Genomic DNA, 25,129 nt, shown 5'->3' on the forward strand with positions numbered 1-25,129 from the left:
GGCGGGGCCGAGTTGGTTCCGGGTCCCTCCGTCCCCTCGCCGCCTCCGGTGCTGCCGCCGCTGCCGCTGCCGCTGCTGCCGCTGCCGCGTCGCTTCCGGACGTACTTCTGGAAAGCCCACCAGCCAAAGGCCACGGAACCTCCGCCCAGCGTCAGGCTGAGGACCAGCAGAATGCTGATGGCGAGGATGTCCATCGGTCAGACACCTGGCTGCCTGCCTGCCCAAGGGAAAAGGGTCTCAGAGCTGCGTGTCACACCCCACCGCACCCCACCCCACCCCACCCCACTACACCAGCATCCAGGAGGCAAACGTTGCCCCCCCTCTCCCGCCCAACAGGGACTCAATCTGGGCTTGGGGCTTTGTGAGACGGGGGGGGGGGGGGTGTGAGACGGGACGGGGAGGGGGCATCTGGAGTGTGACAATAAACAATAGACAACAGACAACAGGTGCAGGAGTAGGCCATTCGGCCCTTCGAGCCAGCACCGCCATTCAATGTGATCATGGCTGATCATCCACAATCAGTACCCCGTTCCTGCCTTCTCCCCATATCCCCTGACTCCGCTATCTTTAAGAGCCCTATCTAGCTCTCTCTTGAAAGCATCCAGAGAACCTGCCTCCACCGCCCTCTGAGGCAGAGAATTCCACAGACTCACCGCTCTCGGTGAGAAAAAGTGTTTCCTCGTCTCCGTTCTCCGTGTGCTCCGGTCCCACTGTGTCACTCCAGCGTTTCATGATCTACCATCCACCTCATTGGACACCCCTGGACTATCTTTAATCGGACATTATCCTGCACTAAACATTATCCCCTTGATACTGTATCTGTACACAGTGGAGGACTGGATTGTAATCGCGTACAGTCTTTCCGCAGACTGGATGGCATGCAACCAACCAGCTTTTCACTGTATCTTGGTACACGTGACAATAAACTAAGCTAAAACAAATATACTGGAAGAATACGGGAGATGGTGGAGAAGCCCGCAGCCTAGTCAACCATTTGAGTCAGGCAGCATCTGTGAAGAACGTGGAGAAATGGCGCTTCAGGTCAGGACCCTCCTTTACCTGACCCTGAAACGTCACCTACCCATGTTCTCCAAAGGTGCAGCTTCCAGCACTACTGTTATGTAAAACAGGTGGCACGGAACCAGGTGGCGCAGCGGGTAGAGCTGCTTGCTCTATGCACCAGAGATCCAGGTTCCATCCTGACTACGGGCACTGTCTGTACAGAGTTTGCACCTTCTCCCAGTGACGGCATGGGATTTCACCGGGTGCTCCGGTTTCCTCCCACACTCCAAAGATGTAGGGGCGTAGCTTTCAGGTAAAAGGGACAAAGTCCCACTTGGGCGGTTTTTTTAGGCAGCTACAGGCGACTAGGTTTGCCGCCACATGTTCGCCGGTGGTCGCGGGGAGTCGCCTCCTCAGCCGCGCAAAAAGTCGTAGCGTCTTTCTGATCGCCGCTAAATTATCAACCATTTTCTGCAACAGTGGGTTTGACGCCAATGGGCGTATCTTGAGGAGGTGCAGTCGCAGGTTGTTCGGCGACCTGCTGCGACTATGGCAGTCGCCCGCAGTTGCCTCAAAAAATCGCCAAGTGGGACACGCCCGTAAAGGAGATGTGTGGTGCGAGCTTTTAAAAAACCTCTTCTAAAAGCCTCTTAAAGTCCACTATCATATCTGCCTCCACCACAACCCCTGGCACCTATCAGCCACTGTGTAAAAAAACAAAACGCACCACACACACCCTTTAAACTTTGTCCCTTTTACCTGAATGTTATGCCCGCTAGTCTTTGACATTTCCACCCTGGAGGGAATAAGGTCTTGACTGTCTACCCTATCTATGCCTCTCGTAATCGTATATACTTCTATCATGTGCTACTCCACGAGTAGGAGCTCTATTCAATAACCAAAAATCTGTAGCCTCCTTTTGCTCTGGTGTTTTATTTAATTCACATGTTTAATCAATAATAGACAATAGACAATAGGCAATAAGTGCAGGAGTAGGCCATTCGGCCCTTCGAGTCAGCACCACCATTCAATGTGATCATGGCTGATCATCCCCGATCAGTACCCCGTTCCTGCCTTCTCCCCATATCCCCTGACTACACTATTTTTAAGAGCCCTATCTAGCTCTCTCTTGAAAGCATCCAGAGAACCGGCCTCCACCGACCTCTGAGGCAGAGAATTCCACCATAATGTTTTATTATTAACGTTTTAATGTTTTATGTGTCATTCCTAATTGTCGCTGAATGTCGATGTCACTTGCGGGCGGAGCACCAAGGCAAATTCCTTGTATGTGAATACTTGGCCAATAAACGTATTCATTCATTCATTCATGTCTCCCCCAGAGAAAACAACCCAGAGGTCTCCAAAACAAAATGTAGGAGACACAGATTTAAATCTCCTACATCTGGAATCATTTGGGGAAGTGGGGAAGAGAGTGGCTGGCGGAATTTAACCCAGACAAGTGGAAAGTGATAATTTTGAGAAGTTAAACCAAGCTAGTGATTCGCAGGGACCTGGGAAGAGTTACTAATCAGACAGCACTTGTTCGCCGTTCCCTAAACGCGGATAAGAAGGCGTAGGAAGGAACTGCAGATGCTGGTTTACATCGGAGATAGACACAAAATGTTGGTGCAACCCAGCATGTCTTCTCTACTGAAGACTTTGGGTCCACTGGAGTCGACCCAAAACGTCACCGATTCCTTTTCTCCAGAGATGCTGCCTGAGCCGCTGAGTTACTCCAGCACTCTGTGTCTATCTGTGGGGAAGAAGGCGTATGGTATGCTTGCTAGCATTGATCGAGGCTTTGGGTAGAGGGGTCGCAGTTGTACAAATTGTTGCTCGTGCAATGCTTGGAGCAACTTGTGCATGGGAAAGATGCAATCACGCATAGGAGGGTTTAAACTAGACCGGCAAGTGATTGGGACCCAAAATTGTAGTGAATCAGATGAGAAAAATGAAGCAAATATAGAGAGTATAATAGCAAGCATCCTCTTCCTACTACAATGACAATAATCATTCATTCATTCAACTATATCCCACCCTCCAGCTTTACATTTCATCTGAAGAAGGGCCACTACCTGAAACGTCACCTATCCATGTTCTCCACAGATGCTGCCTGACCCGCTGAGTTACTCCAGCACTCTGTGAAACGTCACCTATCCATGTTCTCCAGAGATGTTGCCTGACCCGCTGAGTTACTCCAGCACTGTGTGAAACGTCACCTATCCATGTTCTCCAGAGATGTTGCCTGACCCGCTGAGTTACTCCAGCACTGTGTGAAACGTCACCTATCCATGTTCTCCACAGATACTGCCTGACCCGCTGAGTTACTCCAGCATTTTGTGTCTACTGCCTTCGATTTTAACCAGCATCCGTAGTTCGTTCCTACGACTTCCGTCACATCGCTATAAAATGTTGGTGAGACCACACTTGATGTATTTTGTACGGTTCTGGTCACCCAGCTAGAGGAAAGATGTAATTAACGCGTGGGCTTTCTCCGGGTGCTCCGGTTTCAGAGAAACATAGAAACACAGACAATAGGTGCAGGAGTAGAGGCCATTCGGCCCTTCGAGCCTGCACCGCCATTCAATGTGATCATGGCTGATCATCCAACTCAGTATCCCGTACCTGCCTTCTCTCCATACCCCCTGATCCCTTTAGCCACAAGGGCCACATCTAACTCCCTCTTAAATATAGCCAATGAACTGTGTGGCCTCAACTACCTTCTGTAGCAGAGAATTCCACAGATTCACCACACTCTATGTGTGAAAAAAGTTCTTCTCATCTTGGTCCTAAAATATTTCCCCCTTATCCTTAAACTGTGACCCCTTGTTCTGGACTTCCCCAACATTGGGAATAATCTTCCTGCATCTAGCCTGTCCAACCCCTTAAGAATTGTGTAAGTTTCCTCCCACACTCCAAAGACGTGCAAGTTTGTAGTTTAATTGGCGTTTGGTAAAGATTATGAATTGTCTCTGGTGGGAGGGATAGTGCTAGTTTACGGGGATCGCAGGGTGGGCCGAAGGGCCTGTTTCTACGCTGTATTCCTTGACTAAACTATAACTATTTTCTGCTTTAAAAATTCCCAATGACAGCCTCCAGAGCCGTCTGTGGCAATGAATTCCACAGATTTACCCCCCCCCCCCCTCTATCTAAAGAAATTCTCTGCTCAGAGGGCGGTGGAGGCAGGTTCTCTGGATGCTTTCAAGAGAGAGCTAGATAGGGCTCTTAAAAATAGCGGAGTCAGGGAATATGGGGAGAAGGCAGGAACGGGGCACTGACTGGGGACGAACAGCCATGATCACATTGAATGGCGGTGCTGGCTCGAAGGGCCGAATGGCCTCCTCCTGCACCTATTGTCTATTGTCTATTGTAATTCCTCCTCATCTCCATCATGAAGGTACGCCCTTTTATTCTGAGGTTGTGCCCTCTGGACCTAGACTCTCCCACTACTGGTAACATCATCTCCACATCCACTCTAGAAAGGTCTCTGAGGGATATGGACCAAACTATCCATGGAGACAAATGGATCAATGTTTACAGGTATCTTGGCCAGCATGGAAGAGTTGGGACAAAGGGCCTTTTTTTGTGTGCCATAGAACTATGATTCCATGCATAGGATTTTACAACTAATATATGGTGGTGCTGATTTAAAAAAAGCAGGAATGCATGCTGGAGTAACTCAGCGGGTCAGGCAGGATCTCTGGACAAAAAGGGATGAGCTAGTGTGAGGGGATCTCTGGTCAGCGAGGACTCGATGGGCCGAAGGGCTTGTTCCCACCCAGTATCTCCAATCTAAACAAAATGTGCAGGTTTGTAGGTTAGTTGGCTTCTATAAATGATCCCTTGCTTGTAGTATAGAACTGGTGTACGGGTCAATCCTGGTCGGTGTGGACCCGGTGGGCTGAAGGGCCTGTTTCCATGCTGTATCTCTATATAAAATGTGCTGATTGATATGTTGATTTTTGAATGGCTTTTGCCGTTTCATTATCATTATTTCTAGTCATTGTGTCCATGTGTTTTATTGTTGTCACTCCTTTTACATGCAACCTCCACAAATAATCATGTCTGTTGCCCCTTTACTCTCCTAATTTATCTTCTCAGACTTTATCAATTTGATGTTTCAGTCTCAGGCTCACTAACTTCCTGGCAACAGTCTTCTCTTTTACTCTGGTACTATATTTAACCTCTTTCATTGGCCGTGGATGAGTTTCCTTGGGAGATTTTACTTAGCAACAGAATGCGCATTCATTGGGAATTTTCAGACATTTTCTTGGCCAATTTCCGTTCTATTCCAGGTATTTCTTAAATACAATAAACGCTTGTTATAATGGACGATAGGGGGGCTAAAGAGCTGACACGATGGCTGAATTCTTCTCCAAAAACTGATGAACTTGTGAATGGTTTCCGTTATTGCCGAATGTCCACTCTAACCGAGTGTCCAAACGAGGAACTGCAGATAGACACAGCGTGCTGGAGTAACTCAGCGGGACAGGCCGCATCTCTGGAGAGAAGGAATGGGTGACGTTTCGGTTCGAGACCCTTCTTCAGACGATGGTTCAGAACTGCAGATGCTGGTTTATACCAAAGATAGACACAGAGTGCTGGAGTAACTCAGCGGGACAGGCAGCATCTCTGGAGAAGAAGGGCGGTTGACTCTTTGGGTCCTGACCAGAAACGTCACCCATCCCTTTTTGTCCAGAGATGCTGCCTGACCCGCTGAGTTACTCCAGCACGCTGTGTCTATGAGCGAGTCAGGCTTGGTCCCTCCATTGACACCACCGCCGGGGCGCTGGGTCCGAATGCTGGAGCCCCGTCACTGAGAGTGTAGTGGGACCTCGCTCAGTGGCCCAAGATGGCCGCCCGGCCCAACCTTGTCCAGCGCGGCTGGGGAACGGCAATAGCCACTGTCCCTGCTGCCGATTCCCACTGTCGGAGACTGAGAGCAAGAACTGGTTGTGGGACATGGTGGGGCGAGGAAACTCTGCCCCATTGTAAATGAGATTCCCACTACCAAGTGCCCACACACACTACAGGATGAAAGGGAACCGACTTTAAACGCTGTTTCTCCTATTCAAAGACCCTTGCCCGATGCTGAGAGTACAAAGTTCTTTATCTATCTATCTATCTATCTATCTATCTATCTATCTATCTATCTATCTATCTATCTATCTATTAATATATAAAACTCGTGCCATTCGACCGGCTGCCGTCTGGATGCCTTTCTGCCTTTTGATTTGTTGGCAGCTGCTCCTTCCTATTAGCTTCCAACACACTTCGAAACAAAGTTGCAAGACAGGAACACTCTGAACTTTTCACTGCTGCAGCAGGCAGGTGAGTGCTGGAATCTTACATTTGGGAACGGCTTCAGTTCCATTGGAGGAGACGGGTGCCTGGTGGAATATTGGGTTGGGGGATCACACCATTGGGGGAGCAGACCCAACGGGTCTGCACTTGGTCTAGTAACAGCTAAAAATGTTTCTTTGCTACGGCCAGCTGGAAATACCAAAGACGTTATTTCATAGCGTTTATGCTGACCAGCGATCACCTGCTCACGCTAGTTCCATGTTATCCCACTTTCTCATCCACTCCCTGCACGCTGGGGGCAATTTACCGAGTCTGATTCACCTACAAACCCGCACATCTCTGGGACGTGGGAGGAAACCGGAGCAGCCGGACGGAGGAAACCCACGCAATTACAGGACGGGAACGTGGAAACCCCACACCGTCAGCCCCCGAGGTCTCTGGCGCTGTGATGCAGCAGCACTACCAGCTGCACCTCTGCTGTTGCCTCTTCTAATGTTACTCTAGTAGCCCTGTCCCACAGTACGAGTTCATTCCAAGAGCTCTCTAGAGCTTTAAAACAATCAAACTCGTGGTAAGCACGGAGAATGAACGTAGCGGGTACGTCGGAGCTCGGGGACGTCTCTTAGCGGCTCGTAACGCTAACGGCAGGTACTCGGGAAGACTCGCTAACGGCAGGGTAAGCACGGGAAGACTCGTGGAGATTTTTCAACATGTTGAGAAATGTCCACGAGAGCCCCGAGTACCGACGAGTGGCCATTACCGTAAATCTCCGAGTTGGAATCAGGGCAAACTCGGGGAGAACTCTTGGAATGAACTCGTACCATGGGACAGCTCAGAAAGTAAGATTTTCATTGTTCTAGTCCCAGTGTACATGACAATTACAACTCGCAAATTCTTCCATCCGTTCACTCATTTACATGAGCCTCACATTGCCCAAGGGACAGCCAGCTTCCTCTGCCCAAGACAGCCAGAAACAGCAGAGACTTGTGGACGTAGCCCAGTCCACCACACACACCAGACTCATGAGGTCACAGGGTCATAAGGAATAGGAACAGAATTAGGCCGTTTGGCCCATCTAGTCTACTCCGTCATGACTGATCTATCTCTTCCTCCAAACCCCATTCACCCCATAACCTCAGTCACCTGCATTAGTCAAGAATCTATCTATCTCTGCCTTAAAAATATACACTGACTTGGCCCCCTAAGAAGGAGATGAGGAGAAATGTATTTTGTCAGAGGGCAAGGAATTCCACAGATTCACCACCCTCTGACTAAATACATTTCTCCTCTTCTCCTTCTTGGTAGAACGTGCTTTAATTCCGAGGCTATGATCTCTAGGACTCCCACTAGTGGAAACATCCTCTCCACATCCACTCTATCCAGGTCTTTCGCTATTCGGTACGTTTCAATGAGGTCCCCCCCTCACACTTCTAAACTCCAGCGAGTACAGGCCCAGTGCCGACAAACGCTCATCATGGGTTAAACCACTCTTTCCTGGGGTTATTCTTGACTTCCCCACCATCGACTCCATCTACACTTCACGCTGCCTTGGAAAAGCCACCAACACAATCAAAGACTTGTCCCACCCCGGTCATTCCTTCTCCTCCCCGCTCCCGTCCGGCAGAAGGTACAAAAGCTTGAAAGAGCGCACCACCAGACTCAGGAACAGCTTCTTCCCCTCTGTTATCGTGCTTCTGAACGGCCCTCCCATAAGCTAGGGCACTGTCCAATTCACCTCGACCCCATTGCGGACATTGGACTTTGTCTCTGGAACTCATGCGCTGCAGAATGATATTCTGCACTCTGTATCTTCCCCTTTGATCTATCGTTTGTACCTGAGTCTGAACTGATTGTATTTATGTGCAGGTATATCTGATCTGTTTGGACGGCAAAGCTTCTCACTTTTCATTGGTACACAGGACACAAATAATTGTAAAACCTGATCAGGTCAGCTGGATAGTCACAGTACTTTTTCCAAGAGTAAGGAACCAGAGTTAAAGTAGGTTTATGGAGAGAGGACCTTCTCTTTCATGGGGTGGCGGGTCCACGGTAAGAGCTGCCAGAGGATATGGTAGAGGCGGTAACAATCACAATGTTTAAATGGCACTTGGATAGATATGTGGATAGGAAAGGTAGACACAAAAAGCTGGAGTAACTCAGCGGGTCAGGCAGCATCTCTGGAGAAAAGGAATAGGTGACGTTTCGAGTCGAGACCCTTCTTCACACTGGAAGGTTTCGAGCGATATTGGGCAAAACGCAACCAAACAGGACTACCTCAGGTGGACATGTAGGTTGGCATGGAGGAGTTGGGCCGAAGGGCCTGTTTCCGTGCTGTATGACTCTAAGCCAGTTAAGAGGCAAACCCTTTGGTAGCTTAAAACCACATGTAGGCCAGATCGGATATGTGGCTTTTCACAACAATCTGGTAGCTTGATGTTTACTGTTACTTAGACAAGTTTATTTTTGGCAAATTCCAACTTGAACTTGATTTCTTCAATGTGAATTCCCCAGGTGCTGCATTCCGATCAAACTCCAACACTGGATACTGTGAGACTGGCAAGTCAACCAACACTATGTCCACTGAATTACTGATAGGCCCACCTCATTGTAATCTTATCAACCTGCTTACTAACCAGACGATTAAACCTCGAACGACACCCAAACACGGCTAAATGGTTACCGTGGGAACGCCGACTGGTGCTGACAAAGTCACAGAGTGATACAGCGTGGAAACAGGCCCTTCGGCCCAACTTGCCCACACCAGCCAACTACACTGGTCCCACCTGCCAGCATTTGGCCCATATCCCCCCAAACCTGTCCTATCCATTTGAACTTGTGTCTCTGGCGCTGTGAGGTAGCTGCTCTAACGCTGACCATCTTGCCGGAAAGGAATATCCCAGGACTCTCTGGCACCTGTCCAAGCCCGGCTCACGGCCTATCCCGGATGCACGGGTTTTAACTTTCCAAATATTGGCTGGGAAAATCATAGCGTGAAGGTTTAGATGGGGTGCAATTCCTCCAAAGTGTTCAGGAGAGTTTTCTCAAGCAGTATGTAGAGGCCCCCACATGTGAGAGGGCAACACTGGATCTAGTATTGGGAAATTGGGAAAGGCAAGTTAATGAAGTGTGTGTGGAGGAGCCATTTGGGTCCAGTGACCACAGTTCGATTAGGTTTAAGATAGTTATGGATAGGGACGGAGAGGGTCCACGTGTTAAAATGCTCAACTGGGGTAAGGCCAACGTTGAGGGTATGAGAGAAGGTCTCGCTCAAGTTGACTGGAGCAGGTTATTAGATGGGAAAGGAACATCAGCCAAATGGGATGTACTGAAGAAAGCTCAGGATGTCAACGTCCCCGTTAGAGTGAAGGGCAAAGCAGGCAAACGTAAGGAAGCTTGGCTGACGAGGGAAATTGAGGCATTGGTCAAAAACAAGAAGGATGCATGGAACAGGTATAGGCTGCTGGGATCAAGTGCATCCCTGGAGGAGTTTCGGGAACCAAGGAGTAAACTGAAAAAGGAAATCAGAGGGCAAAAAGGGGCCAGGAGATAGCTCTGGCGGGTAGCATTAAGGACAATGCCAAGAGATTTTATCAATACATAAGGGGGGAAATGGTAACTAGAGAGATAGTGGGACCTCTCAGGAATCAAAGTGGTCACCTCTGTGTGGAGCCACAGGAGATGGGCAAGGTCCTCAATGAGTATTTCTCCTCTGTATTTACTGAGGAAAAAGATAGTAGGACGGAGGAACTTGGAGCAGTCAATGGAAGTGTCTTGAGAACAGTCAGTGCTACCATCGACGAAGTACTGAAGGTACTGTCGTGTATGAAGGTAGACAAATCTCCAGGGCCTAATCAGATATATCTGAGGACATTGTGTGAAACTGGAGATGAAATTGTGGGAGCCCTGGTTGAAATTTATGAGTCGGCCTTAAATACAGGAGAGGTGCCGGAAGACTGGAGGGTGGCAAATGTTGTGGTTCTATTCAAGAAGGGCTGCAGGGAAAATGCTGGGAACTATAGGCTGGTGAGCTAAACCTCTGTAGATGGAAAGTTACTGGAGAGTATTCTGAGGGATAGGATACACAGGCATTTGGATGGGCAAGGGCTGATTAGGGATAGTCAGCGTAGTTTTGTACATGGGAGGTCGTGTCTCACAAGATTTTTTTTGAAGACGTAACCAAAAAGGTTGATGAGGGCAGAGCTGTAGATGTTGTGTACATGGACTTCAGTAAGGCATTCGACAAGGTTCCGCATGGTTGGCTGCTCTGGAAGGTTAGATCACATGGGATCCAAGGAGAGATAGCTGAATGGATAGAAAATTGGTTTCATGGAAGGAAGCAGAGGGTGATGGTGGAAGGTTGCTTCTCGGACTGGAGGCCTGTGACTAGTGGTGTGCCTCAGGGTTCAGTGCTGGGCCCGTTACTGTTTGTCATCTACATCAATGATTTGGATGAGAACATACAGGGCAAGATTAGCAAGTTTGCTGATGATACAAAAGTGGGTGGTTTTGCAGATAGTGAAGATGGTTGTGAAAGATTGCAGCAGAATCTTGATCGATTGGCCAGGTGGGCTGAGGAATGGTTGATGGAATTTAATACAGAGAAATGTGAGGTGTTGCATTTTGGGAAGTCTAACAAGGGCAGGACCTACACAGTGAATGGTTGGCCTCTGGGGAGTGTTGTAGAGCAGAGGGATCTAGGAGTACAGGTGCATGGTTCCTTGAAGGTGGAGTCGCAGGTAGATAAGGTGGTCAAAAAGGCTTTTGGCACATTGGCCTTCATCAGTCAGAGTATTGAGTTTAGAAGTTGGGAGGTCATGTTGCAGTTGTATAAGACGTTGGTGAGACCGCATTTAGAGTATTGTGTTCAGTTCTGGGCACCGTGTTATAGGAAAGATGTTGTCAAGCTGGAAAGGGTTCAGAGAAGATTTACGAGGATGTTGCCAGGACTGGAGGGTGTGAGCTATAGGGAGAGGTTGAGCAGGCTGGGACTCTATTCCCTGGAGTGCAGGAGGATGAGGGGTGATCTTATAGAGGTGTATAAAATCATGAGAGGAATAGATCGGGTAGATGCACCGAGTCTTTTGCCCAGAGTAGGGGAATCGAGGTTCAAGGTGAAGGGGAAAGGATTTAATAGGAATCTGAGGGGTAACATTTTCACACAGAGGGTGGTGGGTGTGTGGAACAAGCTGTTAGAGGAGGTAGTTGAGGCTGGGACTATCCCAGCGTTTAAGAAACAGTTAGACAGGTAGATGGATAGGACAGGTTTGGAGGGATATGGACCAAGTGCAGGCAGGTGGGACTAGTGTTGTAGCTGGCCAGTGTGGGCAAGTTGGGCTGAAGGGCCTGTTTCCGCACTGTATCACTCTATGACTCACTCAGTGACAGTCCCTGACAGAAAGCAGCCGGATAAACAGTCAGGTCACCTTGTTAAGTCAGAGTGTTAAAGCAGTCAGGATAACAGCCGTTCCCTCCCCACCTCCCCCCTCCACCCGCAGTGCAGAGAACTAACACACCATTGCAACATACACCGCGGAAAGTTTGTAACGTCCTGTTCCCATCTGAAGTTGACGTGGAAAATGAACGTTATAAATATAATGGAATCAGAATTGTTTTGAAATGAGACTGCAGAAAACAGAAAGGAAGAAAGACAACGTGACAAGTGAGAATGGCGTTGGTGCTGGTGTGGACTCAGCAGTTTCCCATCTTAATGGTACACGCTTCTCAAGGTTGCCACCAATATCCAGGCCTGCTGCGGTTCACAGAATCCCATCACCAGTTGTTGGGCAGCGTGCTGGCGCCAAACCTCCTCGCTGCAGAGAGTTGTTGATGGAGCCCAGACCATCACACAGACCAGAACCCCCCGTCTGCACTGCACGCTGCCTCAGCAAAGCAGCAGCCAACATAATCAGAGGCTCGTCCCACCCCAGTCATTCCTTTATGTCCCCGCGTCCGTCCCGACAGAAAGTCTGAAGAAGGGCCTCCACCCGATACGTCACCTATTCCTTCTCTCCAGGGATGCTGCCTGTCCCGCTGAGTTACTCCAGCATTTTGTGTCTATCCTCGCTATAAATCAGCACCTGCAGTTTCTTCCTACACAGAAGGTACAGAAGCTTGAAAGCGCGCACCACCAGACTCAGGGACAGCTTCTTCCCCTGTGTTATCAGGCTTCTGTACGGCCCTTCCACAAGCTAGGGCACTGTCCGATTCACCTCTACCCCATTGCGGACATTGGACTTTGTCTGTGGAACTGATGCGCTACAATGCTGAGAACTATATTCTGCACTCTGTATCTTCTGCACTGCAGAGCCTGCACTGCAGAGCCTGCACCGCCATTCAATATGATCATGGCTGATCATCCAACTCAGTATCCTGTACCTGCCTTCTCTCCATACCCCCTGATCCCTTTAGCCACAAGGGCCACATCTAACTTCCTCTTAAATATAGCCAATGAACTGGCCTCAACTACCTTCTGTGGCAGAGAATTCTAGAGATTCACCACTCTCTGTGTGAAAAAAATGGTTTTCTCATCTCGGTCCTAAAAGACTTCCCCCTTATCCTTAAGCTGTGACCCCTTGTTTTTACTTCCCCAACATCGGGAACAATCTTCCTGCATCTAGCCTGTCCAACCCCTTAAGAATTTTGTAAGTTTCTATAAGATCTCCCCCTCAATCTTCTAAATTCTAGCGTGTACAAGCCGAGTCCATCCAGTCTTTCTTCATATGAAAGTCCTGACATCTCAGGAATCAGTCTGGTGAACCTTCTCTGTACTCCCTCTATGGCAAGAATGTCTTTCCTCAGATTAGGAGACCAAAACTGTACGCAATACTCCAGGTGTGGTCTCACCAAGGCCCTGTACAACTGCAGTAGAACCTCCCTGATCCTATACTCAAATCCTTTTGCTATGAATGCTAACATACCATTGTACTTGCATTTGATTTGAGTATACATAGATACAATCAGATCTGTTTCAATAACAAAACAAACCATGTACCTCAGTACACGGGTCAATGTATATATGTTATAGTATCGGTACATGTGACAATTCTAAACCTGAGCCCGATTCAATCCTGACCACAGTTGCCTGCTGTCTGCGTGGAGTTTGCACCTTTTCCCCGTGACTGGGTGAGTTTCCTCCGGGTGCTCTGGTTTCATCCCGCATCCCAAACACGTGCAGGTTTGTAGGTTAACTGGCCCTCTGTGAATGGCCCCTTAGTGTACAGGGTAAATGACCTAGCTGTCAATGGGACATTGCAGTCCAACAGTTATTGCCTCCCAGATAAAAGGCGAGCCACTGTGTCTCCACAGACTATAATATCTCCAGGAAAGTGGTGGTTTACAAGGAGTGCAGGAAACAACTCCAGATGCCGGTGTACAAGGAATGGCACCAAAATGATGAGACGGAATAAGATAACTCGCCCAGCAGACGAAATCCCACGCACCCTCTGTGTTCCCACATGCGTTTATCTGCCTTTCTGTCAACTGCATATCGAACCTAGTCTGAACTGTTGCCAGCAATCCTGCCTCGTTCTTTCAATGTTATCACCAGCTATTGGCCACGTTTTACGCACCATTTTACACTGTATGGAAGATAGACACAAAGTGCTGGGTAACTCAGTGGGTCAGCCAGCATCTCTGGTGAAAGAGGATGGGAGATGTTTCGAGTTGGGACCCCTCTTCTGTATGAGTCTCTTATCCATCTTCAGTTGCCGAAAAAGAATCTTTGTCCACTTGTAGTGTTGTGCAGCACAGAAATGTGGCCCTTCAGCCCACGTCATCCATGCTGACCACGATGTCTGTCCACAGTAACTCCATTTGCCTGCATTAAGCCCCCTTTGCTTATCAAAGGTGCCCGCTGTGGCGCAGCGGTAGAGTTGCAGCTTGACAGCGCTTGCAGCACCAGACACCCGGGTTCGATCCTGACTACGGGTGCTGTCTGTACGGAGTTTGCACGTTCTCCCCGTGACCGCATGGGTTTTCTCCGAGATCTTCGGTTTCCTCCCGCACTCCAAAGACGTGCAGGTTTGCAGGTTAATTGGCTTGGTAGATGTAAAAATGGTCCCTAGTGTGTGTAGGATAGTGTTAATGTGCAGGGATCGCTGGTCGGCACGGACTCGGTGGGCCGAAGGGCCTGTTTCCACGATGTATCTCTAAACTAATCTAAAGGGTCAAGAGTGCTTAATTGTCATATGTATCCACCAGGGAACAACAACATTCTTATGTTGCTGGCTTTACAGGCCCATTAGCAAAATATGATAATCAGTGATACCAGGTAACCAGATCATAACAGTACAAAACCGAAGTAAGGTCCGCTTGAGATTAGTTTAGTTTAGTTTAGAGATACAGCGCAGAAACAGGCCCTTCGGCCCACCAAGTCCGCACCGACCAGCGATCCCCACACACTAACACTATCCTACACACACTGGGGACAATTTACATTCACGCAAAGCCAATTAGCCTACAAACCTGGGTGTGAAAGACTTTCCTCGCAGATCCTCTCATTTTCTCCACCCTCATTTCACTCCTGCCACCGGGAAGGAGGAAAATGAGCCTGGAAACTGGTTCAGGAGCAGCTTCTTCCCTACAGCCATCAGGCTATTAAACACTACAACCTCCAAATGGGCTCTGAACCAAAGCTCTTATAGCGGAGCTCTGAACCACACAGACAAAGGCATTATTTTTTACTTTGTATTATTATTGTTCATTTGTTGATATTGTCTGTATGTGTCTATATATATACACACACACACACACATACTGTACATACATATATCATTCTTACTTGCAGCTGAATATATATAAATATATATACATATATATGTATGTATGTATATATGTAGGTGTGTCTGTGAGCATGCGAGACACACACAGATATATATATATATATATATGTAGGAAATAACTGCAGATGCTGGTTTAAATCGAAGGTAGACACAAAATGCTGGAGTAACTCAGTGGGACAGGCAGCATCACCGGAGAGAAGGAATGGGCGACATTTCGGGTCAAATAAAATATTTAAAAAAAAAAAGAAAAAAAAAGACCCTTCTTCTGACTTGAAGAAGTTTGAAGAAGGGTCTCGACCCGAAACGTCACCCATACCTTCTCTCCGGAGATGCTGCCTGTCCCACTGAGCTACTCCAGATATATATACATACAAACGTGCAAACTCTGAGCAGTCTGGATTGAACCTGGGTCTGTGGCACTGTAAAGCAACAACTCTACCGCTGCGCCACCGTGCCACTCTTCTGCGATCTCCGTAGAGACAGCGAGCGCCCTTAGTCGGGATTGAACCCAGGTCACTTGCGCTGCTTTCGCTGGAAGGCAGCAACTCTACCGCTGCGCCACCGTGACTGTCCTCCCAGGTTTCTTTCCCCCACCTCCATTTCCCCCTTCAAACAAGGACCCGCCCGGGGGCTGGTTGGACAGCATAGCCGGGCGGGAGCTGGAGACGTTGGGCGTGAGGAGCAAGGGCTGGGTGGGAGGGTAATGCTTCCAGCGCCGGCTGCAGGAGGCGCCCCTGGGACACAAAGATGGGGAGAGGAGGAGAGGAGAGGAGGAGAGGAGAGGGACGTCGGCTCGCGGCTAGCTGCTCCAGTACATCGAGCACGCGGGCCGACCGCACTTTGGACTTTGTATAATGGCGGCAAAAATGGCGGCGCCCGCACGTGTAATATACGCAAAAATAATTTAACCGCACAGCTGCACGTGACAGGTAACGCTCCATTGATTGATTGATCTGAAGAATGGTTGTTCAGTATTTATCAGATACTCTTTTGCCAATCCACTTCCAGCAGGGCCTCTTACACTATCAAAATCAGCCCCCCACCCCATTTCCAGCCCTATCGTGAAGACCAACATCTTTTTCCATGACTATTTTTTACACTAGCTGAACAATAGATCACTGCTCCCAAAGGGTTCCTGTACAGACACTCCTATCACTTGTCCATCATCATTTCCTTAGATAGGCTCTAGTGAGGCCCTCCCTAATACTGGCGGGTACATAGAACAGTGCAGCACTGGACGAGGCCCTTTGGCCCACAATATCTGTGCCGGACATGATACCAAGGTGACCTGCTCCACCTGCATGATCCATAGAACATTGAACAGTACGGGACAGGAACAGTCCCTTTGGCCCACACACCATGGCAGGTTAAATGAATCTCATCGTCCTGTTCATAATCTATATGCCACCATATCCGAGCCCATCTAGAAGCCTCTTAAACACCTCTATTGTACCTGCCTCCACCACCACTCCTGGCAGCGCGTTGCAGGCATCTGCTATGCAGTGTACCAACACATGCCCCTGTACTTCTGCTTAGGACCTCAGGGAACGTGGAGAGAGCAGAGTGGGTTTGGGTAGGATTGGTGACCTTAATGTCCATGGAGGTGGTGCACCAACTGGCGATGTTGGGAGGCTAGCTCAAAACAAGAGCCCGAGACCTTTACATACTGCTTCAGGAAAATAAAAGCTTGCTATAGATAAGATGAATGCACAGTGTTTAACCCAGGCTACAAAAATAAAGAACCAAAGGGTGTAGGTGTCAGGTAGGTGGAATTCCCTGCCACAGAGGGCAGTGGAGGCCAAATCACTGGATGGATTTAAGAGAGAGTTAGATAGAGCTCTAGGGGCTGGTGGAATCAAGGGATATGGGGAGAAGGCAGGCACGGGTTATTGATTGGGGACGATCAGCCATGATCACAATGAATGGCGGTGCTGGCTCAAAGGGCCGAATGGCCTCCTCCTGCACCTATTTTCTATGCTTCTATGTAAGAGGGGAAAAGGTTTAATAGGAAACTGAAGGGTAACTTTTTCACTCAGAAGGTGATGAGTGTATGGAACTGGGGAGGTTGGTGACAGCATCTAAAAGACAGGTAATGTGGATAGGAAAGGTGTAGATGTGGAGGACAATACTTTTAGATGGAGCAGTTTGGTCAGCAGAGAGGGGTTGGGCCGAAGGGCCTGTTTCCGTGCCATGTGGCTCTATAATTCCTCCACATCTCAGCTCCATTAGAAACAAATGCCTCCTCGCCTACGCCAGATGGACGGGGAGGAATCGCAACAAGCCAATTCCATTCAATATTGGGGAAGTTAAAATCCCCCACTACTACAACCCTGCAGAAGGGTTTCGGCCTGAAACGTCGCCTATTTCCTTCGCTCCATAGATGCTGCTGCACCCGCTGAGTTTCTCCAGTACGTTTGTCTACCTTCGATTTTCCAGCATCTGCAGTTCCTTCTTAAACACTCTGTTGAGTTTAATTTAGAGATACCGCACGGGAATGGGACGTTCGGGGCACTGGGCCCATGCCGACCAGTGATTCCCCGTATACTAGCACTATACTAGTGTGAACCCATCACAGTAGCCACACTCTTCTGACACCTAATTTGAGGAAGGACATTCTTGCCATTGAGGGAGTGCAGCGTAGGTTTACAAGGTTAATTCCCGGGATGGCGGGACTGTCATATGCTGAGAGAATGGAGCAGCTGGGCTTGTACACTCTGGAGTTTAGAAGGATGAGAGGGTATCTCATTGAAACATATAAGATTGTTAAGGGCTTGGACACTCTAGAGGCAGGAAACATGTTCCCGATGTTGGGGGAGTCCAGAACCAGGGGCCACAGTTTAAGAATAATGAGTAAGCCATTTAGAACGGAGACGAGGAAACACTTTTTCTCACAGAGAGTGGCGAGCCTGTAGAATTCTCTGCCTCAGAGGGTGGTGGAGGCAGGTTCTCTGGATGCTTTTGAGAGAGAGGTAGATAGGGCTCTTAAAAATAGTGGAGTCAGGGGATATGGGGAGAAGGCAGGAACGGGGTACTGATTGGGGATGATCAGCCATGATCGCATTGAATGGCGGTGCTGGCTCGAAGGGCCAAATGGCCTACTCCTGCACCTATTGTCTATTATCATTGGCTGATCTCTCCAGCATATCCCCCCCACCCCCCAAGTCTTGCTGCCATGTTCTCCATGAGCAGTGGTCCAACACCCCCTCTCCCCTTTTGCACCAACTTGTTCACACCTGAAATACCTGGAACACACGGAGACATTGAGCGACATGTCGGTCCTGCCCTTCCTTCCTTCGTCCACATTCCCGTGACTGCAACAATATCAATGTCCCGTGTGCCCTCCTCCAACTCGTGATTTTGTCATTTTAAACATTACTATTAAATCATCCAGCAGCTTCAATGGTGCCTTTATTGTCACATGTGCGACGTGCAAACGCACAGTGAAGTTATTTTCTTACAAACAGTCCAATAGAATATTGCCATGCCGGCTGTAAGCACATCCCCAATTAGCAAACTGTACAGAAATAGTCCACTGGTCCCACATGAAAGACATGCCATGTTTTGGCACCATTTCCCGAGTCCAGTACAGGCTCTAGTTGTTATGAGCGGTGCCCGTTCCAGGCGAGCCCCAGGCTGCTGTGGGGCCTCCACCCGCCACCTTCCCCTGGACGTGTGGGTCAGCCATATTGTGTCCAGTTTTGGTCTCCTAATCTGAGGAAGGACATCCTTGTGATTGAGGCAATGCAGCGTAGGTTCATGAGATTGATCCCTGGGATGGTGGGACTGTCATATGAGGAAAGATTTGAAAAGACTAGGCTTGTATTCGCTGGAGTTTAGAAGGAAGTATATAAATCGGGCGCGGGGCTTGTTTTCACAGAGGCCCAGGACCGTTGGTGAGCAGTGGAGGAGGGTCAGGGCGGTGAGTATATAAATCGGGCGCGGGGCTTGTTTTCACAGAGGCCCAGGACCGTTGGTGAGCAGTGGAGGAGGGTCAGGGCTTTTACCAAAATCCGTAACGTTCCACACTCCATAGTGAGGGTTCTGGTGGAAGCCGCTGATTGGTGGAAGCAGACTAGAGGAAGCAGCTGATTGGGTGCAACATCAGGTTAGCATTTGTGCTTTCTGGTTAAAGGGGCAGTGCTTTAGTAAAGGTACAGTAGGCTAAAGGGGCAGTGCTTTAGTTAAGGTACAGTGGGCTAAAGGGGCAGTGCTTTAGTAAAGGTACAGTAGGCTAAAGGGGCAGTGCTTTAGTTAAGGTACAGTGGGCTAAAGGGGCAGTGCTTTAGTTAAGGTACAGTGGGCTAAAGGGGCAGTGCTTTAGTTAAGGTACAGTAGGCTAAAGGGGCAGTGCTTTAGTTAAGGTACAGTGGGCTAAAGGGGCAGTGCTTTAGTTAAGGTACAGTGGGTTAAAGGGGCAGTGCTTTAGTAAAGGTACAGTGAGCTAAGGGTACAGTGGGTTAAAGGTACAGTGCTTTAGTAAAGGTACAGTGAGCTAAGGATACAGTGGGCTAAAGGTACAGTGGGCCAAGGGTACAGTGGGTTAAAGGTACAGTGCTTTAGTTAAGGTACAGTGGGCTACGGGTACAGTGGGCTACAGGTACAGTGCTTTTTGTTTATATAATAAAGGTGCAGTTTAAAGGTCACGAGGGAGCAGCTGTTGTGAGTCAGATACCTGCTGATTTCTCCCAGCAGTTTCTATTGTATTATACTGGTATCAGATCCAGGGTAAGGCGGGAGAATGACAGTCAGAGCAGTATACTGTTCTGGATGTCAGATGTGGGAGGTCATGGTGATGGATGGCCCTCCGGACGTCCACATCTGCACCAGGTGCAGCGAGATGGGGCTCCTAAGGGACCGTATTAGGATCCTGGAGCAGCAGCTCGATGACCTCGCTCTGATCAGGGAGAGTGAGGAGGTCATAGAGGGGAGTTATAGAGAGGTGGTCACTCCAAAACCACGGGAGAGAGACATGTGGGTCACGTTAAGGAAGGGCAAGGGGCAGAGGCAGGAACGAGTGAGTACTCCAATGTCGGTACACCTCGCAAATATGTACTCTTGTTTGAGTACGGATAGGGGTGACAGCCTACCCGGGGGTAGTGACAGCGGCGGGCCTCCAGCACAGAGACCGGCCCTGTTGCTCCAAAAGCTAGGGAAAAAAAGAGGGCAATAGTAATTGGGGACTCTATTGTTAGGGGGTCGGATAGGCGATTCTGTGGACACAGTCGGGAGACCAGGATGGTGGTCTGCCTCCCTGGTGCCAAGGTCTCGGACGTGTCTCAACGCATCCAAGATATCCTTAAATCAGAGGGAGAGGAGCCTGAGGTCGTGGTACATATAGGTACCAATGACATAGGAAAAAAAAGGGAAGAGGTCCTGAAGGGAGGATTTAGGGAGTTGGGAGGAGAGTTAAAAAAAAGGACCAAAAAGGTAACAATATCAGGATTACTGCCTGTGCCACGCGACAGTGAGAGTAGGAATGGAGCGAGGTGGAGGATAAATGCGTGGCTGAAAGACTGGTGCAGAGGGCAGGGATTCAAGTTCCTGGATCATTGGGACTTCTTTTGGGGAAGGTGCAGAAGCTTGAAAAGCACGCACCACCACACTCAGGAACAGCTGATTCCCCTCTGTTATCAGGCTTCTGAATGGCCCTTCCAGAAGCTAGGGTACTGTCCGATTCATCTCTACCCCATTGCGGACATTGGACTTTGTCTGTGGAACTGATGCGCTACAATGCTGAGGACTATATTCTGCACTCTGTATCTTCCCCTTTGCTCTGCCTGCTGTACTGGAGTTTGACTTGATTGTATGTTGAATGTACTTAGAAACGTAGAAACATAGAAACATAGACAATAGGTGCAGGAGTAGGCCATTCGGCCCTTCGAGCCTGCACCGCCATTCAATATGATCATGGCTGATCATCCAACTCAGTATCCCATCCCTGCCTTCTCTCCATATCCCCTGATCCCTTTAGCCACAAGGGCCACATCTAACTCCCTCTTAAATATAGCCAATGAACTGTGGCCTCAACTACCACCTGTGGCAGAGAATTCCACAGATTCACCACTGTCTGTGTGAAAAATGTTTTCCTCATCTCGGTCCTAAAAGATTCCCCCTTATCCTTAAACTGTGACCCCGTGTTCTGGACTTATGGTATATCTGTTTGCCCAGCCTGTGAAACAAAGTTGTTCACTCTGCCTCAGTACATGTGATGATACTAAACCCACACCATCAGCTGTCTGCGTACAACTGCGTGTGCAGGCAGCATCTTCAGCCAGAGCAACTACACTTAAAATACAGATCGCTGGCTGCGGTTACTTTAGAACAATGCATTTCAAAGTATTATAGTCCTCTTGCAGCAAATATTTCAACCACGCAATCTAATGGCAGTAACCTGCCGAGGACTTTAGTTTAGACATGCACAGGTCCTTCAGCCCACCGAGTCCGTGCCGACCAATGATCACCCCACACACTAGAGGCAATTAAGCTACAAACCTACACGTCGCTGGAGTGTGGAAGGAAACCGGAGCACCCGGAGGAAACCTACGGGGTGAGAGGGAGAGGTGCAAACTCCGCACAGACAGCACCCGTGGTCAGGATCAATGTGGGTCTCTGGCGCTGTGAGGCAGCAACTCTACCGCTGCGAGTGCACTCGTAGAACATAGCGCACACTATAGCACTGGAGCAAGAGCTGTGGCCCACAATGGCCATGCCCAGCATGATGCCGAGAGAAACTAATCTCCTCTGTCTGCACGTGATCCATGATCCCTCCGTCTCCACCTGCTCATCTGAAAGCCTCTTCAACACCACTATCGTATCAGCCTCCACCGCCACCCCTGGCCCCCCACCACCCTCTGTGTAAAATAACTTGCCCCATACAAAACACATTTGTACTCCCTGGCTTTTGACCATGCTTTGCTTCTGTTTGTGGTGTTTTTGATGTTTCTTTATTTTACATGTCTTTTCCTACTATTTCTTTTGATTGTTATTTTTTGGTGTGTATTAACTTTTTGTCAATGATTAGTGATGTACAGCACTTTGTTGCAGCTATGTTTGTTTTTAAAGTGCTCTATAAATAAAATTATTATTATTATTATTATTATACATCTCCATTCAAGTTTGGCCCTCTCACCCTGAGGCTGTGCCCTCGCGTCTTTGACATTTCTACCCTGAAAAAAAAAGGTTGCCCCAGTGGTTCCCAACCTTTTTTAGCTCATGGCCCCGTTGGGATCTTTTAATTTTTCTGTGCCCCCCCCCCCCCCCCCGACATTATTAGCGGAAAAAAAAGTACTTCAATATTATAATACCTTCCATAAAAATATCAGTGTCTATTAATTGCACTTATTTCTCTTTTATTCCATTCCACAAACATCACAAATATTTCAACTACATAGATTTAAATTTATTAGAACTGATATTTAGGAGGCAACAGGGTGGTAGCTCTGTGGCCCCCTTCATTGAACCTGTGGCCCCCTAAATCCCAAAATATTTCTGTGGCCCCCCCCTGAAACTTGCCATGTGGCCCCAGGTTGGGAATCACTGGTCTACAGTATCTATGCCAAACCAAATCTATGCCAGTCAAATGGGCGGCACAGTGGTAGAGCCTCTTCAACACCACTATTGCACCTGCCTCCACCACCACCACCCCTGGCAGCACGCTGCAGGCATCAACACAGCGTAGCAGATTCCCCGGGTTCGATCCACACCAGGGGCGCTCTTTGTGTGGAGTTTGCAAGTTGTCCTTGCGACCTTATGGGCTTTCTCTGGGTGCTCTGGTTTCATCCCCCATCACAACAACGTGCAGGTTGGTCGGTTAAATGGACGTCAGTAAGTTGCCCCTAGTGTGTCGGATGCAAAAGTGGGAGAACATAGAACCGGTGTGCAGATGATCGATGGTGGGCATGCACCCGGTGGGCTGAAGGGCCTGTTTCCTCTCACGCTGTATCTCTCACAAACCATCGACATAAGCAAGAACCAGCCTTCAAAGGACTATTGTTTAATGGGCTGATGTTTACGAGCAGGCACTTGGTTTGCAATCACAAGGTACGGCTGTGTAAACAGGGGTGTGTTCGGTTAGATTAAGATGTGACAGAGCAGGAAACCACCTTTGCTCCTCTGTGCAGGTTAGTTAGTGAAGACATCTTTTAAATTGTCTGTGTCACCCGACGGTCTGGAGCTGCATTTCAACACCACTCCTACAGCAGAGTCATAGAGCCACACAACACGGGAACTGGCCCTTCGGCCCAACTTGCCCACGCCAACCAACATGCCACGTCTACACTAGTCCCACCTGCCCACATTTGGCCCATATCCCTCTAAACCATCCTATCCATGTGCCTGTCCAAACCTGGAGTATTGCGTACACTTTTGGTCTCCAAATCTGAGGAAGGACATGATTGCCATAGAGGGAGTGCAGAGAAGGTTCACCAGACTGATTCCTGGGATGTCAGGACTGTCTTATGAAGAAAGACTGGATAGACTTGGTTTATACTCTCTAAAATTTAGGAGATTGAGGGGGGGATCTTATAGAAACTTACAAAATTCTTAAGGGGTTGGACAGGCTAGATGCAGGAAGTTTGCTCCCGATGTTGGGGAAGTCCAGGACAAGGGGTCACAGCTTAAGGATCAGGGGGAAATCCTTTAAAACCGAGATGAGAAGAACTTTTTTCACACAGAGAGTGGTGAATCTCTGGAACTCTCTGCCACGGAGGGAGTCGAGGCCAGTTCATTGGCTATATTTAAGAGGGAGTAGATGTGGCCCTTGTGGCTAAGGGGATCAGAGGGAATGGAGAGAAGGCGGGTACGGGATACTGAGTTGGATGATCAGCCATGATCATATTGAATGACGGTGCAGGCTCGAAGGGCCGAATGGCCTACTCCTGCACCTAATTTCTATGTTTCTATGTTTCTATGTCTCTTAAATGACAGTACCTACCTCAATTTGTGGAATTCCCTGCCACAGAGGGCCGTGGAGGCCAAATCACTGGATGGATTTAAGTGATCATAGAAACACAGAAAATAGGTGCAGGAGTAGGCCATTCGGCCCTTCGAGCCTGCACTGGCATTCAATATGATCATGGCTGATCATCCAACTCAGTATTCTGTACCTGCCTTCTCTCCATACCCTCTGATCCCTTTAGCCACAAGGGCCACATCTAACTCTCTCTTAAATATAGCCAATGAACTGGCCTCAACTACCTTCTGTGGCAGAGAGTTCCAGAGATTCACCACTCTCTGTGTGAAAAATGTTTTTCTCATCTCGGTCCTAAAATACTTCCCCCTTATCCTTAAACTGTGACCCCTAGTTCTGGACTTCCCCAACATCGGGAACAATCTTCCTGCATCTAGCCTGTTCAACCCCTTAAGAATTTTGCACATTTCTATAAGAATGGCCTCCCTTTTATTCTAAGACCGTGACCCCTGGTTCTGGACTCGCCCAACATTGGGAACATCTTTCCTGCATCTAGCTTGTCCAGTCCTTTTATAATTTTATATGTTTCTATAAGATTCCCCCTCATCCTTCTAAACACCAGTGAATACAAGCCTAGTCTTTTCAATCTTTCCTCATATGGCAGTCCCGCCATCCCAGGGATCAATCTCGTGAACCTACGTTTCCTCCCACATTCCCGGAGACGTGGAGGTATGGAGGAAATGGTTTGGATGCAGGAAAAATGTTCCCAATGTTGGGCGAGTCCAGAACCAGGGGCCACAGACTTAGAATAAAGGGGAGGCCATTTAAGACTGAGGTGAGAAAAATATGTTTTCACCCAGAGAGTTGTGAATTTATGGAATTCCCTGCCACAGAGGGCAGTGGAGGCCAAGTCACTGGATGGATTTAAGAGAGAGTTAGATAGAGCTAGTGGAATCAAGGGGTATGTGGAGAAGGCAGGCACGGGTTATTGATTGGGGATGATCAGCCATGATCGCAATGAATGGCGGTGCTGGCTCGAAGGGCCGGATGGCCTCCTCCTGCACCTATTGTCTATGTTTCTATGTTAGTTGGCACTCAGCCAATTGTCATCTGTGCGTGAGGAGTGGATGCAAAC

General features: G+C 48.6%; 1 protein-coding gene across 3 annotated transcripts in view; it reads right to left on the minus strand.

Moving 5' to 3' along the window:
• Positions 1 to 25,129, minus strand: part of plcd1a (phospholipase C, delta 1a) — a 173,268-nt gene that overhangs the window by 84,888 nt on the left and 63,251 nt on the right. The gene's annotated exons all lie outside the window — the stretch shown is intronic.

This window comes from Leucoraja erinacea, chromosome 2 (genome assembly GCF_028641065.1).
Source record: "Leucoraja erinacea ecotype New England chromosome 2, Leri_hhj_1, whole genome shotgun sequence".
NCBI lineage: Eukaryota > Metazoa > Chordata > Chondrichthyes > Rajiformes > Rajidae > Leucoraja > Leucoraja erinaceus.